Raw genomic sequence first — 14,677 nt, forward strand, 5'->3', positions numbered from 1 at the left:
GACCGTATGAGAGACACGAGGCATGGACACAGAAAGGAGGAGATGGAAGGTGCGTGTGTATGTTGTAGGCAGACATCGCTGGAGAGGTTTATCGATCGGTGTGTGTCGGAAAGGAGTTGTGGAGACTGTGAGAGAACGACCTAAAGAAAAAAAAATGAATGTGCGCGATGGATAGAATGTCGAGGGAGGGGGAGGGCGAGGAGGGCGTGTGCATGCACGAGAGAAAGTTAGTGCTAGCTACAAAGGTTAGAGGATTGTGTGGGTGTAATAGACTAACAAAGATCATAATTTGATATGAAAGTGGATTCATATATTTGAATAGGAGATCATAGTGTTATAAACATATGCATGCATGAATATAGCGGTGATACGCGTGCTGTGGTTTTGCACATGTTATACCATAATGTGATAATGCATGGCATTTGCAACTCACAGCTAAATGTTGAACAATCTAAACCATAGTATACATCGAACAATCTCACATTTTATTTGAATTTGTGATAATGTGTGGCGTTTGTAGCTTACAACTAAATATTGAACAATCGAAACAATACTATATATATATCGAACAATCTCACATTTTATTTGAATTTGTGGTAATGTGTGGTGTTTGTAACTCACATCTAAATACTTGTAGGCGTAGGGGGCGGGGCACCGTACATTATGTGATAAACACATTATACATATGAGACATGGTTTAGATTATGAAGATCTAGCTAGAGCTTGAAATGTATTGTGATTTGAAATCAACATAAAGTGGATTCAAAAAATCGAGTTCGAGTTCATATAGTACACATAGTTCATATCTAACTCGAGAGTAATCATGTGGTGTGCTGTGAAGATAATACACAAACGATGGTTTAACTTGACAATAATGATGATTGCAGATCTTATTAAAATAGAGAAACAAATTCAAATGGTTTGACTTCACAACAATCATTATTGTAGATCTTATTCAAATAGAGAAACAAATTCAAATTTCGTTCATATTGAAGTGGTAGTATATACGTTTGGAATGCACTAAAACGTTCATTTGAGTAGCAGGTTGCATGCATTATACACGTAGCGAAATATTTTAATTGAACATAACATGAATTCAAAGTTTTGAATGACATTTGTAGTGCGAATTGATTTGGTACAGTACACGGGACTAGGCTCTCTTGTGTGCTGCGAATTGATTTCTTTTTGTTTTTTCGTCGACGGAAGTGCAAATTGATTTGGTACAGTACACGTTAGGCTTGTCCGGAAATTTCAACCCGCGCCTTGTTACCCCGAAATATTTAAGATATATCTTTGTCTCGTTGTGCTCCGACAACTCCCTCCATCTCAACCCGCGCCTTGCTATTCCAAAATTACAACACGCGCGAAAACTCCCACCTCCTGTGAAATCCCGACATGCGAAATGCCCGTGATACCCCTGAACCGAAAGAACCGCCTAGCTCAAATCGGTGGGGGTACTTTCATAACTTACCCCACATTTCGGACAAGCGCGTCCCTAAGCCATGGTTCCCCACTCCCATCCCATCTGCCCACCCATTCGTACACTGAGGCCACGAAAACCCGTGAAGCCCCACACCCTCCTCCGTCCGCGAGGCCTCTTCCCCGACGACGTCGTCCACAGCAACACCTCGACATCCCTCATCCACCGTACCGGATGAGGATCCATCATCGATCTCTTCATCCCGCCGGTTCAGCCACCCCATCGTCCACCTCCAAGGAGCTGCCCCGACGTTCCCCTCGTCTTTCGTGCCACCTCCATTCCCACACCACCGTCTTGACCTGCACCACCGGAAGAGCAGCATCATCACTGTTTCCTCGGATGAAGCTGAGGCCTAATCGGTGCCACCAAAGAGGTTGTACACTAATCGCCACATTTTCTTCTTGATTCGATCTCACGGTGCTGCCGGCGCTCGGTCCCGAGCCGACACGGCGCGGCTCCATCCATGGTGGCATCGCCGGCCACTTCCTCCATGGCGTCGCTCCCTCGGTGGCGATGTCCACATCAGTAGGAGCTGCTGCTGCTTTAGCTCTAGCTCGCACTGCTGCTCCGCTCTTGCTCTTGGTCCCCTGCCTGGTCTGCTCTTGCTCTAGCTCTTGCTCTTGCTGCTGCTCTCGCTCTTGCTCTTGCTTGTGATGCTGCTCCGATTTAGCTACACTTCAGTCGACTGAATCGACTTTTGGGTCAGTTAATTTTTAGGGGGTGGGGGGCCTCGCCGGAGTTAAGGAAGAACTAGTCGCATCAGGGAGGGGGGCTTGCTGAAGAGGTACCCCACTATCTATCTTAGGGTTCAGGGTGGGGGCGGTGGTCGCCGGCGGTGGTGGGGCGGTGGCGTGGGGATCGCCAGAGAAAAAGCTCGGCAGTGGGGGGGGGGCTAGAGGGATGGCCGAGGCGGCGGCGGACCGGCGGTGGGGAGTGGTTTCGGGGCAGGCGGGGTGGCGCACCGCCGGCCGCAGGTGGCGGGGGGCGGCGGTTTGGCCGATGGTGGCTGGCGGCTCAGGGGGGTGGAGGTTGAAGATGAACTGCAGGCCCTTGATTTCGTATCCAACGGCTGGAAAATCGACTAACCAGAGATGAAAAATTCAGCCGACTGACGTGTAGCCTCACCTGATGCTGCTACATGACCAGCTGCCCCGGCTCTCGCACACACTGCCGCTGCTGCTTTTCTGCTACTAGTGCGTTCAGTTTCGACAGTAAAATTCAGTTTCGACAGCAAAATTCAGTTTCGACAGTTAAGTTCAGTTTCGACAGTTAAATTCAGTTTCGACAGTTAAGTTCAGAGATGAGCGGCTGATGTATTTTACATCTAGCACTTTGTGGTTATGTATTTTATGTCATCTATTGGAGATGCTATTAGAATTCCACTTAGGTTAACGTTGTCTCTTTTGTCCTGCTTCAGCCTCGGTGTCGTACAACTCGCCGGAGCTGCTCCAACGACGAAACCCTCCATCACAGCGGAGCAGTACCCCGGGCTCCATCTCAAGATGCCTAAGATCTTCTTCCCCTCCTCTGATAGACAAGTCAGCCGGATCATCCTCACCGACCAACCCAATCACGCTGAGATCGACATGGCTTTGCCAAAGAGGTTGTACACTTGTTGCATCTCTTTTTTACTCTACCTGTTATATATATTGTCCACTGAGCACACGTAGTAACGTGAAATACGATTAGTTTCTCCTACCATATCACAAGCAGTGAGGTACCAGGCAACTTAGCTATCCGTGATGGACTCTCTTGAATGCCATCATTATTTATATCTGTGCGTTTGAGCTGTGCATTTGTCGATGGGCCTGGGAGTTGAGCTAGTAGGGCAGTGGCCTGGGTTCAAAGTAGTAGAAGTAGCACAAAAACATTTTTTAAGTGTAGGCTTTTCCTTGCTCAAGCCTGCCTACTAGAATCGCCAGTGCTTGAAAGGAAAAGTGAAGGAAAAACATAGGAATTGGAAAGTTTCCTATGGTACTACTATTCATGCATTTGGTTCAAAGGAATGGAGCAAAGGAAAACTGTAGGATTTGTTCCTTTAGTGTCTCCTTGAAAGAAAAACCATAGGAATTTTAATATCCACTTGTCCTCCTTTTTCAAATTCCTATTCATGAAGCACAAGACTAAGTGATAGTAGCATAATAGCATTATAACCGTACATTTTCTTGTGGTTTGACTTAATCTCACCATGCTTCTTTGCATCCTGTGGTCTTCCAATTCTTGTGAACCAAACACCCAGATTGGCAGAAATCCTGTGTTTTTGAATTCTCTGTTTTGCACGTGCATTCATATCCTATTACCGTGTATTTCCTATCCCCGCGTTGTTAGAATCCTCCAATTCAAACGAGCCCTTACAGAATTACTTCTCTTACAGATAGTTGTCAAAGAAAACCTTGTGTGGTTTGTCCCGCTCCTGCTGCGCCGTCGTCCACCCCAGTTCAGCTGCTCCAACGACAGAAGGGTCCAGCACAGCAGGGATCCGGCCTCCAGACTGTCTTTCACCACCTCAGATCTTCTTCCCCACCGCTGACAGCCATGACAACTGCATTACCATCATCAACCGAGCAGATGACCTCGAGGACTACACGGGTCCGCAAGAGAGGTCGCACTCTTTCGTGTCTGCTTATGTTATGCATCGCTTAATATTACATGCTACTTTATCGTCATGTTCACTGATTAGACTTTGAGTCAGCTCCAAACTAATGGTCAAACTTGAGTTTTTAAATGGTTGTGGGGCACATATCGGGGCCACAATCAATAGTATCTATCTACTATCTGGTTAATCTCTGGTGTCTACTACAAGTTTCATGTTGGGTGGGAACAAACAGTAAAGAATCCATTATTTGTATTTTTAACTGAAGCCATTATCTGCCTGCTATCATTCGTTTTGGGTCTATCCATAGGTTGCTACCATCACTCTGGATTTCTGCATGCACTCCTTACATAATCTCACTATGTTTTATTCCTATGCATGTCAGTTATTGTACACAATAGAACTGAACATGTAGAGCAAAAGAGACGAGCCTTGCGTGGCAATAAAATTTCATGCAGACATCGCTCCATGGTAGGCGCAAAGGAAGCCCCCCTCCACCCATTTCGTATTGTAATCGAGAGGAAGATATCTGTTTTGAAGGGGATTCAGAAGGAGAAGACCACTCCTTTACCCCCTGAGGTCTTCGCTCTAACTTGGCATGATGATGTTGGTTATATCACGCATATGGTGCCTTGCATTGCTTACTTTATACATCAAATATGTCATCTGCTTAGTTTAGACATGCTTTGTGTGAATGCCATCTGTTTAGTTTATTCATCGTTTATGTGAATTATGCAACACCATCTTGTTTAGCCAGGCATCATATATGTGAATTTTGCAATGCCATCCTGCTTAGCCAGTCATCTTATATGTGAATTATATCAGGCCATCCTTTTTTCCCGTTACGTATTACATTTGTCAATAATGTTAGTACATTCAACTACTCTTCGTGTGCATCAGCCATTTGACACGGTGATGGAAAATTCTGGAGTGAAAACAAGGTCTTCAGAGCAGACTATGCTATCTGACGAAGCGCATATCTCGCTGGTTACGGATAGCTCCTCAGAGGAGGATTCAGAGGCAGATGACCAGTCCTATTCCCCCCTGAGGTGTATGCTCTAACTTGGCAGGGTTATGATGCTCATATCGTGTGTACGGTGTCTTGCATTGCTATGTCATTTGATTAGTTTAGACATGCTTTGTGTGAATGCCACCTTTTTAGTGTCTAATTACCATATATGTGAATTATGCATTGCCATCTTGTCGCAAGACATTATATATGTGAATTATGCAATGCTATCTTGTTGCAAAGGCATTATATATGTGAATTATGCAATGCCATCCTGTTTAGCCAATCGTCATGTATGTGATTATATCATGCTATCATTTTTTGTATTACATGTTCCATTTGTCGACAACGTTTGTATATTCAACTACTCTTCCTGTGCATCAGCTATTTGAAGCGGTGATGGAAGTATCTGGAGTGAAAACACGGTATTCAGAGCAGACAATGCTACCTACTAAAGAAGACATCTTGCTGGTTACAGAGAGCTCCTCAGAGGATGATTCAGAGACTGATGACCAGTCCTATTTCCCCCCCGAGGTCTATGCTCAAACTTGGCAGGGTTATATTACCCATGTCATGCATGTTGTCTTGCATTGCTTAGTTTTTACATCATATATGGATTTCCATATGCTTACTTGCTTACTAGATAAATCATATATTTGAATTATATCATGCCATCATGTTTACATACACAGCATCTATCTAAATTATGGCATGGCAACCCATTTAATAAAGACATCATATAGTTATATCATCTCATCCTGTTTAGTGTTTATAGTCATCATATTTTGAATTATGTCATTCTATCCGTGAATTATATCATGCTATCATGTTTCAATAGGCGGCATGTATGTGAATTATGGCATGCCAACCTATTTAATAAACACATTATATAGGTATATCATGTCATCCTGTTTACATAGTGATCATATTTTGAACTATGTTTTTCCATCTTTTTTAGTTAGCCATCATAATGTGAAATTGTGTCATGCTATCCTGTTTAGTTAGCCATCATATATGTGAAATTGTGTCATGCTATCCTGTTTGGTTAGACAACATAAATGTGAATTATTTCATGCCCTCTTTTATTCCCCACTATCCATTGCACCTATCTATCATACAATGTCTATACGTTCAATTACTTTTCTTGTTTATCAGCCATTTGAATTGGAGAGGGTGATGGCAGTATCTAAGGGAGTAACAACACAGTCTTCAGAAAAGATAGTGCTACCAGTTGATGCAGATAGAACCACGGTTGTACTTGCCCAAGAACCAGCCCCACCACACATAACCCAGACTCTCGCAGATTGCACCCCTACCTAGTTGGATAGAGAACAACCTACACCCCTTCTAACCCCAACCCCAGCAGATAGTAACCCAGTTCCAGTTGACACAACACCGTTTCCACCACAGAGCACCCAAACCCGAGCAGTTAGTAAGAGAACTGCAGTGCCCAAAGCACGAGGACCACCACTCCGAATCCCAACTCAACGCTTAAAGGAGAAGAAGAATTGTTCTCCGGCCAAGTTCTGTAGCTATGGTTCATACTCCGTTGCTCTTGCATCACTGTATTTACTCATACCAACTATTTCAAATTTGAAGGATGGAATTGAAACTCCAATGGCGCAACAGGTATGTTTTAAACCTATTTCTTTAACTGGTTTGCTGTTGTAACTTGCTCTATGTTGATTTCAGTTTCAATTGAATAAACAGTTATGTTCTCATGTCATGCACATTACAAGTGTTGTTATTGCTCTATAGTTTCCCACACTTATATTCTATCTATTCTGCTTTGTCTTGAACAAATATTATTTGAACTGTTTCTCTATCTTGATTTGGCAACAAAAACTAGAATGATATAGACCATAAAGTGACCATGGTACATAGATATATGTTTGCTTCATGCTGTTATCTTGTCCACTTTACTACTGAACTGATTTACCAAAATGAGTTTCATATACATGGTAAACCTGTGATGTGTTTGCTTGTTTCTCTTTTAGAATGCGAACAAAATATTGGAGAACAGTACCTCGTTATGCAATGGTAAAGGAAGTAATGCAGATAAGGTTCAAGATAGTGAGACACCCCTGTTGGTCTCCAAGAAAGCTGATAAAAACTATCTTGACGACAGTGAGAGAACCCAAAAGTCCTGTCTTGATGTAGTGTTCGAGTTACTGGCCACTACTGCTGGCACAAGGTCTTCGAACTCGCTGCCTGAATCAGTTCGTCTTCTTGAGTCTCAACTTCAAGTTGAAAGACATCGATCAGATGTGCTGCGATAGGAAGCTGAAGGACTGAGGAAGTCCCTGCAGAATTCAGATGCATACTTTCTGGTGCAACAACAAGCGCTGGAGGATTTAAGCGCCAAACAAGAGAAAGTTAATAAGCTTGCTAAGCATCTTGCCAGCATTATGGGTACCCAGGATATTGTTTCTTGAGCTCTTCTGAAGTGGTTTCAGTTCTGAACTTGTTTTGCTGCGGTGTTTATTTGCACTGATCGCCAACTTTGACAACCAGTGTATATGATATGCTGCTTTGTTCCCTATATTTGCACTGGTGGCAAACTTTGACGCCTAGTGGATGTAATATGTGTAATAGTCGTGATAGCCTAGCGTAAGTTGCTTGCTTATTTATTTCCTTGTTGTCTTGTTTATTTGTTTGCTTGTAGTCAGTGCAGTTCTTTTTCCGCGGTTTGGCCGCAATAACCTATTTATTAAAACTAGGCCACAATAACCATGGGCTACATATTTACTGTAGTTACCATGGGCCTCCTACGGGCCGTAGAAATAATGGGCCTTCTAAGGGCCATAGAAACAATGGGCCTTCTACGGGCCGTAGCATCAATGGGCCTTCTACAGGCAGTATGATAGATCGGCCAAACATGGGCCAATAACAGACCGCATTATGGGCCGTAAACGGGCTAGATTGGAACCGTTCGTTCATGGGCTGACAATAACGGGCCGTCGTTAATCGGCCGTATTTGATGACGCTATGAAAACGGCCCAACGGATTAACGGGCCGCAAACGGCCGATTGTAACCACGGGCTGAATTTGGCCCACAAGCAGAAAAAGCCAGTAACGGGCCATAAGTAACCGAATGCTGGAAATAAGCCCAAGAATAAATGGGCCTTGAGAAGGACAAAATATAACACGGGTTGGAAACGGCCCAATGGAATAATGGGCCGTTAATGGGTTTAAAGCGACACACTATTCATTGCGGGCTAGATTCACCACGGGCCGTTAATGGGCCAAGAGTTACAAATGGCCACGTATGGGCCGAAAGACATCATGTGCCATACATGGGCCAGAAGTTACAACAGGCTGGAATCATATTCGACGGCCTTGATGAAGCTACTGGGCTTAATTCCGATAGGCCGTAACGGGCCATGAGTTAGCGGGCCGTAAATGGGCTATATACGGACAGGCCATTAACAGGCTTTCCGTGGGCCGGCCCGTTACCTTTTGACCAAGTCAAACAGGCCGGCCTTTTCACCGGAATGGGCCTCTGTTGGGCCGTGCCACGTGTCGACCTATCATAGGCGCCTCCTGTCTAGTGAATGGATGACATCTGTCCCAACGGTGAGCCAACACGTGTTTCCTCCGGCCAATGACAATTTTTCACATGGAAAATCCTCATTGGTCCGGGCTGTTAACGGGTTATTGGATCCAAAACCAGACCCGATAGCTTAACGGCGACCCGTTACGGTGGATGCCACGTGTTGGTCACCCTTGACGAAAGCACTTCCATGACGCGCGATTTATCGTCATGGATGTGGACACTTCCGTGATGTAATTTTGGTAATGTCATGGAACACTTCTACGATAGCACAGGTATGACTATCTTGATTCTATCATAAAATCGTCATGGATGTACATGCATGACAGAAAACGTGACCTACTGTGACAAACACGTATCATCATGGAAGTGTATTTTTTTGTAGTGTATGGAAAAGAAAGATGCTAAACCTAGACTTATTAGATGGGTTCTTTTGCTGCAAGAATTTGATTTGCATATTATTGATAGAAAGGGTGCTACCTGTAGCAGATAACTTGTGTAGGTTAGAAAATGTTCTTGATGATCCACTACCTATAGATGATAGCTTTCCTGATGAGCAATTAGCTGTTATAAATGCTTCTCGTAGTACTCCATGGTAGCTGATTATGCTAATTACATTGTTGCTAAATTTATACCACCTAGTTTCACATACCAGCAAAACAAAAATGTTTTCTATGATTTAAGACATTACTTTTGTGATGACCCACACCTTTATAAAGAAGAAGTAGATGGTGTTATTAGACGTTGTGTACCTGAGCATGAACATGAACATATCCTACGCAAGTGTCACTCCAAGGCCTACGGAGGACACTATGCTGGAGATAGAACTGCGCACAAGGTATTAGAATCCGGTTTTTATTGGCCTACTCTCTTCAAGGATGCTCGTAAGTATGTCTTGTGTTGTGATGAATGTCAGAGAATTGGTAATATTAGTAGACGTCAGGAAATGCCTATGAATTATTCACTTTTTATTGAACCATTTGATGTTTGGGGCTTTGATTATATGGGACCTTTTCCTTCCTCTAATGGGTATACACATATTTTGGTTGTTGTTGATTATGTTACTAAGTGGGTAGAAGCTATTCCAACTAGTAGTGTTGATCATAACACTTCCATTAAAATGCTTAGAGAAGTTATTTTTCCGAGGTTTGGAATCCCTAGATATTTAATGACTGATGGTGGTTCACACTTTATTCATGGTGCTTTCTGTAAATTGCTTGCTAAATATGATGTCAACCATATAATTGCATCTCCATATCACCCTCAGTCTAGTGGTCAAGTAGAATTAAGCAATAGAGAAATTAAATTTATCTCGCAAAAGACTTTTAATAGATCTAGAAACAATTGGTCTAAGAAACTTGATGATGCATTATGGGCTTATAGAATTGCTTATAAAAACCCTATGGGGTTGTCTCCATATAAAATGGTTTATGGAAAAGCATGTCACATACCTCTTGAACTAGAACATAGAGCTTATTGGGCAATTAAAGAGTGTCGGATTCGGGGCTCCGCAGACCCAAGAAAGATTCGAACTGTGGGGTGCGTGCGAAGAACTTAATCTCCCCAGTCTGCCAACTCGTCAATCTCATAGCCTAGCTTGATGAACTAGACAGGAATGGGACACAACAGTTTACCCAGGTTCGGGCCACCTTGCGGTGTAAAACCCTACTCCTGCTTTGTGGTGGATTAGCCTCAAGGTGGGCTGAGGATGAACTAGTACAGAGGAAGAACTACCTCAGGAGGTGTGTTCTTGTTAGTGTGAGGATGTGGATGGTCTGATGGATCCGTCCCCCTCTATGGTGGTGGCTAAGCTATATTTATAGTGGCCTTGGTCCTCTTCCCCCAAAATAAAGGCGGGAAGGGATCCCACAACGGCCAAATTCGAAGGCAGACAACTAGTACATCTTATCTTGATGAAAGGTGGTCTTCGCGTGTAAAGCTTCTAGCTGTGACGCCGTGTTGGGCTCGGCGATGACCTCCGTCCTGCCGTCCTGGTGGTCTTGGTCTTTTAGCACGGAAATGGAAACCTTTGGCTGATTCCTCGGGACTCCGTGTGTGGCACCCCGGCTGAGCAACCGGTTCACCCAGCATTGCCAGCCCAGAGATCAAGTCTTCTGGCAATACACAACAATTTGGTACAGAAACAACCGCTTTATTGATGCTAGCGGACTACATAAGTCTGATATTACATCGAGATACGAGGCCAAGCGGCACGCAACGGTGCTGCTGAACAGTATGTACATTATTTATTGAACATGACGGGGGCCTCAATCACACGAACTACGCGGCAGCGGAAGAACGACGAAGTGGAACTCCATAGCACAGGGACACCGACGTGGACACGGCCTAGACGCGAGATGCGCTCTGATGCGAATCGACTTGCCTGAAAGCTGGCATGACATGCCAGGTCAGTACATTGAATGTACTTGCAAGCTCACATCAAACATAAGCACGATGACAGACAATATCATGACAATTAATCAAATTAATGCAAAAGCAAGAATTACTAAGCATGCAATGAAACCAATACGCGCACCGAGTCTCATAGACTCGCTTATCAAACGGTTACCTCATAACCAAGCGGCGACCATACCGGGGTCACAACTGAAAACCAACCGCTCATGAACAACTCGAGAGTTCATGAAACACACAGCATCGCAACAATCATTTAGTTTGCAAGATTAATTATAAAAGTTGATCCATGGTGTGACTTACTTCCGAGCTATGCCCATAACCGAGGACGCGGCTATCGATAGATTAAATACACTCTGCAGAGGTAGCGCACTTCACCCACACTACGGAACACCTGGCCTCGCACTCCCATTCGGGTGGACCAAAGTGTTCCGACGAAACCTTCCCTTTTTCATGGCACTCTCCCGGCCACTCCGACCAACTCCCTCTCAGGGCTAGGTCTTGGGTGGCCCCGTGCCTACCAAAGGCACCAATGGCCACTGTCGTGGCAAAACGGTCCCAAACGGGGACAAGGTACCATAAAAACGAAAACGAGCACACAAGGTTATGTCTGCTTACCGGGCTAGGGTATGCATGCCCATAACCTTCCCTCGCGGGAGGCACCGGTGAGAGGCACAACAAAGGAACCAATCAAGACCTTCCCACAAGGTAAATGTGGTCGCACTGAATAAAAACCCAATTCAGTTGCACCATGATGTGATCAACATCATATTCAAGTTGAACTTAATCAAGTTTAACTGTGACAAAAACTTTTTATAAATAAGAATGATATTGTGACCTAATCACACAACTAATCGACATGCAGTCAAACAACACATGGATATGGATCAAGCTTATCTACATAATTAACTTGCAATATTCAGGATCCAAAAACTTCACTGGTCCTAATTCATTTTTATTATCCAGCAATATTTTTATTAGCTCATCATTTATATGAAAATCTCACTTAGTAAAAGAACTATCAGTTTCTACCATAGCAAAATGATTAATGCAAAATTTTACTCTACTTGACCAAACAAGTTCATGCAATTTACCAGTAACTAAAACAAGCATATCAAACATGGTAAAGTAACTAGCAATTAACAAAATTTATTTATCAAATTTTAAATGCAAGTAAAAACTCATATTCAAATAGAAAATCATAGATATTGAAATAACACCATCCAAATGCTGGTGTGGCTTGCCTTAGTGTAGGGGAGGATCACCCCTCTTGGTTTGCTTCAAGACAAGCTTCTCCTTCTGAAAATAATTAAACACCACAAAACAATCAAAACCCATTCTGAAAATCACCAGAAATTCTAGACAGCAATAAAAAAATCCACCTTTTGGTGTGCTGCTAGAGCTTTTTGAAACAAAGACAATGCAAAAAGAATCAAATCATTTGAACTTATGGTTTAGAAATGGTGGCCGGTCAAAGTTTGGGTCAATTTCTGAATAAATTTGAATTAAACAGAAATTCCTAGGGGGGGTGACGTCGAAGGTGTAAAAGAGAAATACGCCTCCACTCGTACCGCTTCGGGCGCGAGTGGTGAGGCTGACGGGCGGGCCCCGCACGTCAGGAGAGTGAGAGGGGAAACAAGATCCGAACGCGACGGTGCTTCGCCGGAGCGCACGCCGGCGAGGAGGGGGTTTGAGGCTAGTTTAGAGGGATAGGATTGAAGCTGGGCTCACGGCGCACCTGCCCGTACCCGTGGCTTGCCGTGGGATCGCCGGAGCTGCTCGCGGTCAAGCTCGCAAGCTTCGGTGGCGGACGGGGTTCACCGGAGTGGATGAAGACGATGGCTAGAGGCGGCTCCGGGGGCTCAGCAGCATCGAGATGGCACCAAGAGACCTCCAATGCCACGCCTGAGTAGCTGGTCAAGCTCAAGAGGCACCGGAGCGAGGTGGCCGAGCTGCGGAGGTCGCCAGAGTTCTCTGGTCGGGGCAGCCGGCCAGAAGCCTGCCCGACCGGGCTGTGGCCCTTCTACGTGTTCGTGGAGGTGGTGAGGAGTGGTGCATGGCTAGGAAATGAGGAGGGAGGCTCTATATATAGCCGGAGCGAGGGGGGGTAACGTGTCGCCGCCGGAGCTCTCTAGAAGCCGGCGAACGGCGACGAAGCTCTCTAGTGCGACGGGGCAAGCGTGCAATGTCGCTGTGGGAGGCTGTCCACGCTCGTGGACGAGCACAGGACGCAGGGGGAAGCGGACAAGTGCACGCGCGCACTGTGGCTTTTGGCCGCGACATGCCCGTGCTTGCTGCGGCATCTCCGGCGTCGGCGAGCGCCAGGGAGAGGTCAAGGGTGATGGGTCGGGGCTAGTGGCGCGGCGCGACAGTCGTCGGCGAGCGCTGGATCGAGCACGCATTGAACAGAGGAGATGGCGACACCCAGAGCGCGTCGAGTAGCTGCCAGGCACCATGTCTTCATGCGGTCACCACGCATGCATGGTCAAGACGACGCCCAAACGCGGCCAAACCTTGTCTACACTCTCGTGCATGCAGTGTTTTGTCTAGGAAAGTTGAAAGCTCATACCCAGGCCGACCAGAATTGACTCAACCAAGCTGGCAAGTTTCTGACGAGAAACTTGGTCGCCAAGTTTGGCTGGCTTTTAGATGGCCATTAGGGCTGATCTCCTGGGATTTAGGTTCTCTTAGGAGGGTAGTTAAGCTCAAGAAAGATCAGGGCCAAAAGATCAAGGAATAATGCACTTGCTGTACAATGTGCATTTCTGGTCCAGAAGAGAAATGATTTTCTATAGCAAAATATTACAAAAATTTAGGCAATATTTTTGCTTGGGAAGGTGTGCCAAGGTCCAAAGAATATTCAGGAATTATCTCAGATTTTTAGGAGCATTAAAAATGAGGATTGCTTTGGAGCACAAGTTTCTGAAAAGGGTTTCAGGGAGGAAAATGAATATTTTTCCTTTATGAAAAATATTCATTTGGTTATTTTGGGGATTTATCAGAGAGATAAGGTTGAATGGGAAGTAGATAGGTCACTTGGGTGAAAGTCAAGGGTATGCCCAAGTGCCAAGTCCATTTGAAATGATTCCAAAATCCAAATCAAGGCAAGGCAAAAACCAAGTCCGGAAACAGAGAGAAGGCAAGTCCGGAAAAAGAGAGAAGGCAAAATCTAGGCTGTCACAAACCTCCTCCACTTAGGATGAATCTCTTCCTCGAGATTCGGTTGCTTGGGAAAACAATTCTGGGTATGCAGTTCTTAAAAATTCCTCTCTTTCCCAGGTTGCTTCCTCTTCGGTGTGATGCTCCCATTGAACCTTGTAAAACCTTATTGCTTTGCTACGAGTGACCCCTTCTGCCTGATCCAATATTCTGATTGGTTTTTCCTCATAAGTCAAATCCTTAGCCAATTCTATCTCTGCCATATCAGTCCTTTTCTCCGGTGGCGAGATGCATCTCCTCAGCTGCGGTATATGGAACACATTGTGTACTTCTGATAGTTCCCGTGGCAATTCCAAGTGATATGCACCTGTTCCGACTCTGGCCATGACTGGAAACGGATCGATGTATCTGGGTGCCAATTTTCCGCGGGTCTGAAACCTCTTGATTCCTTTCATAGGGGTGACTCGGAGA

This window comes from Aegilops tauschii, chromosome 3 (assembly GCF_002575655.3).
Source record: "Aegilops tauschii subsp. strangulata cultivar AL8/78 chromosome 3, Aet v6.0, whole genome shotgun sequence".
NCBI lineage: Eukaryota > Viridiplantae > Streptophyta > Magnoliopsida > Poales > Poaceae > Aegilops > Aegilops tauschii.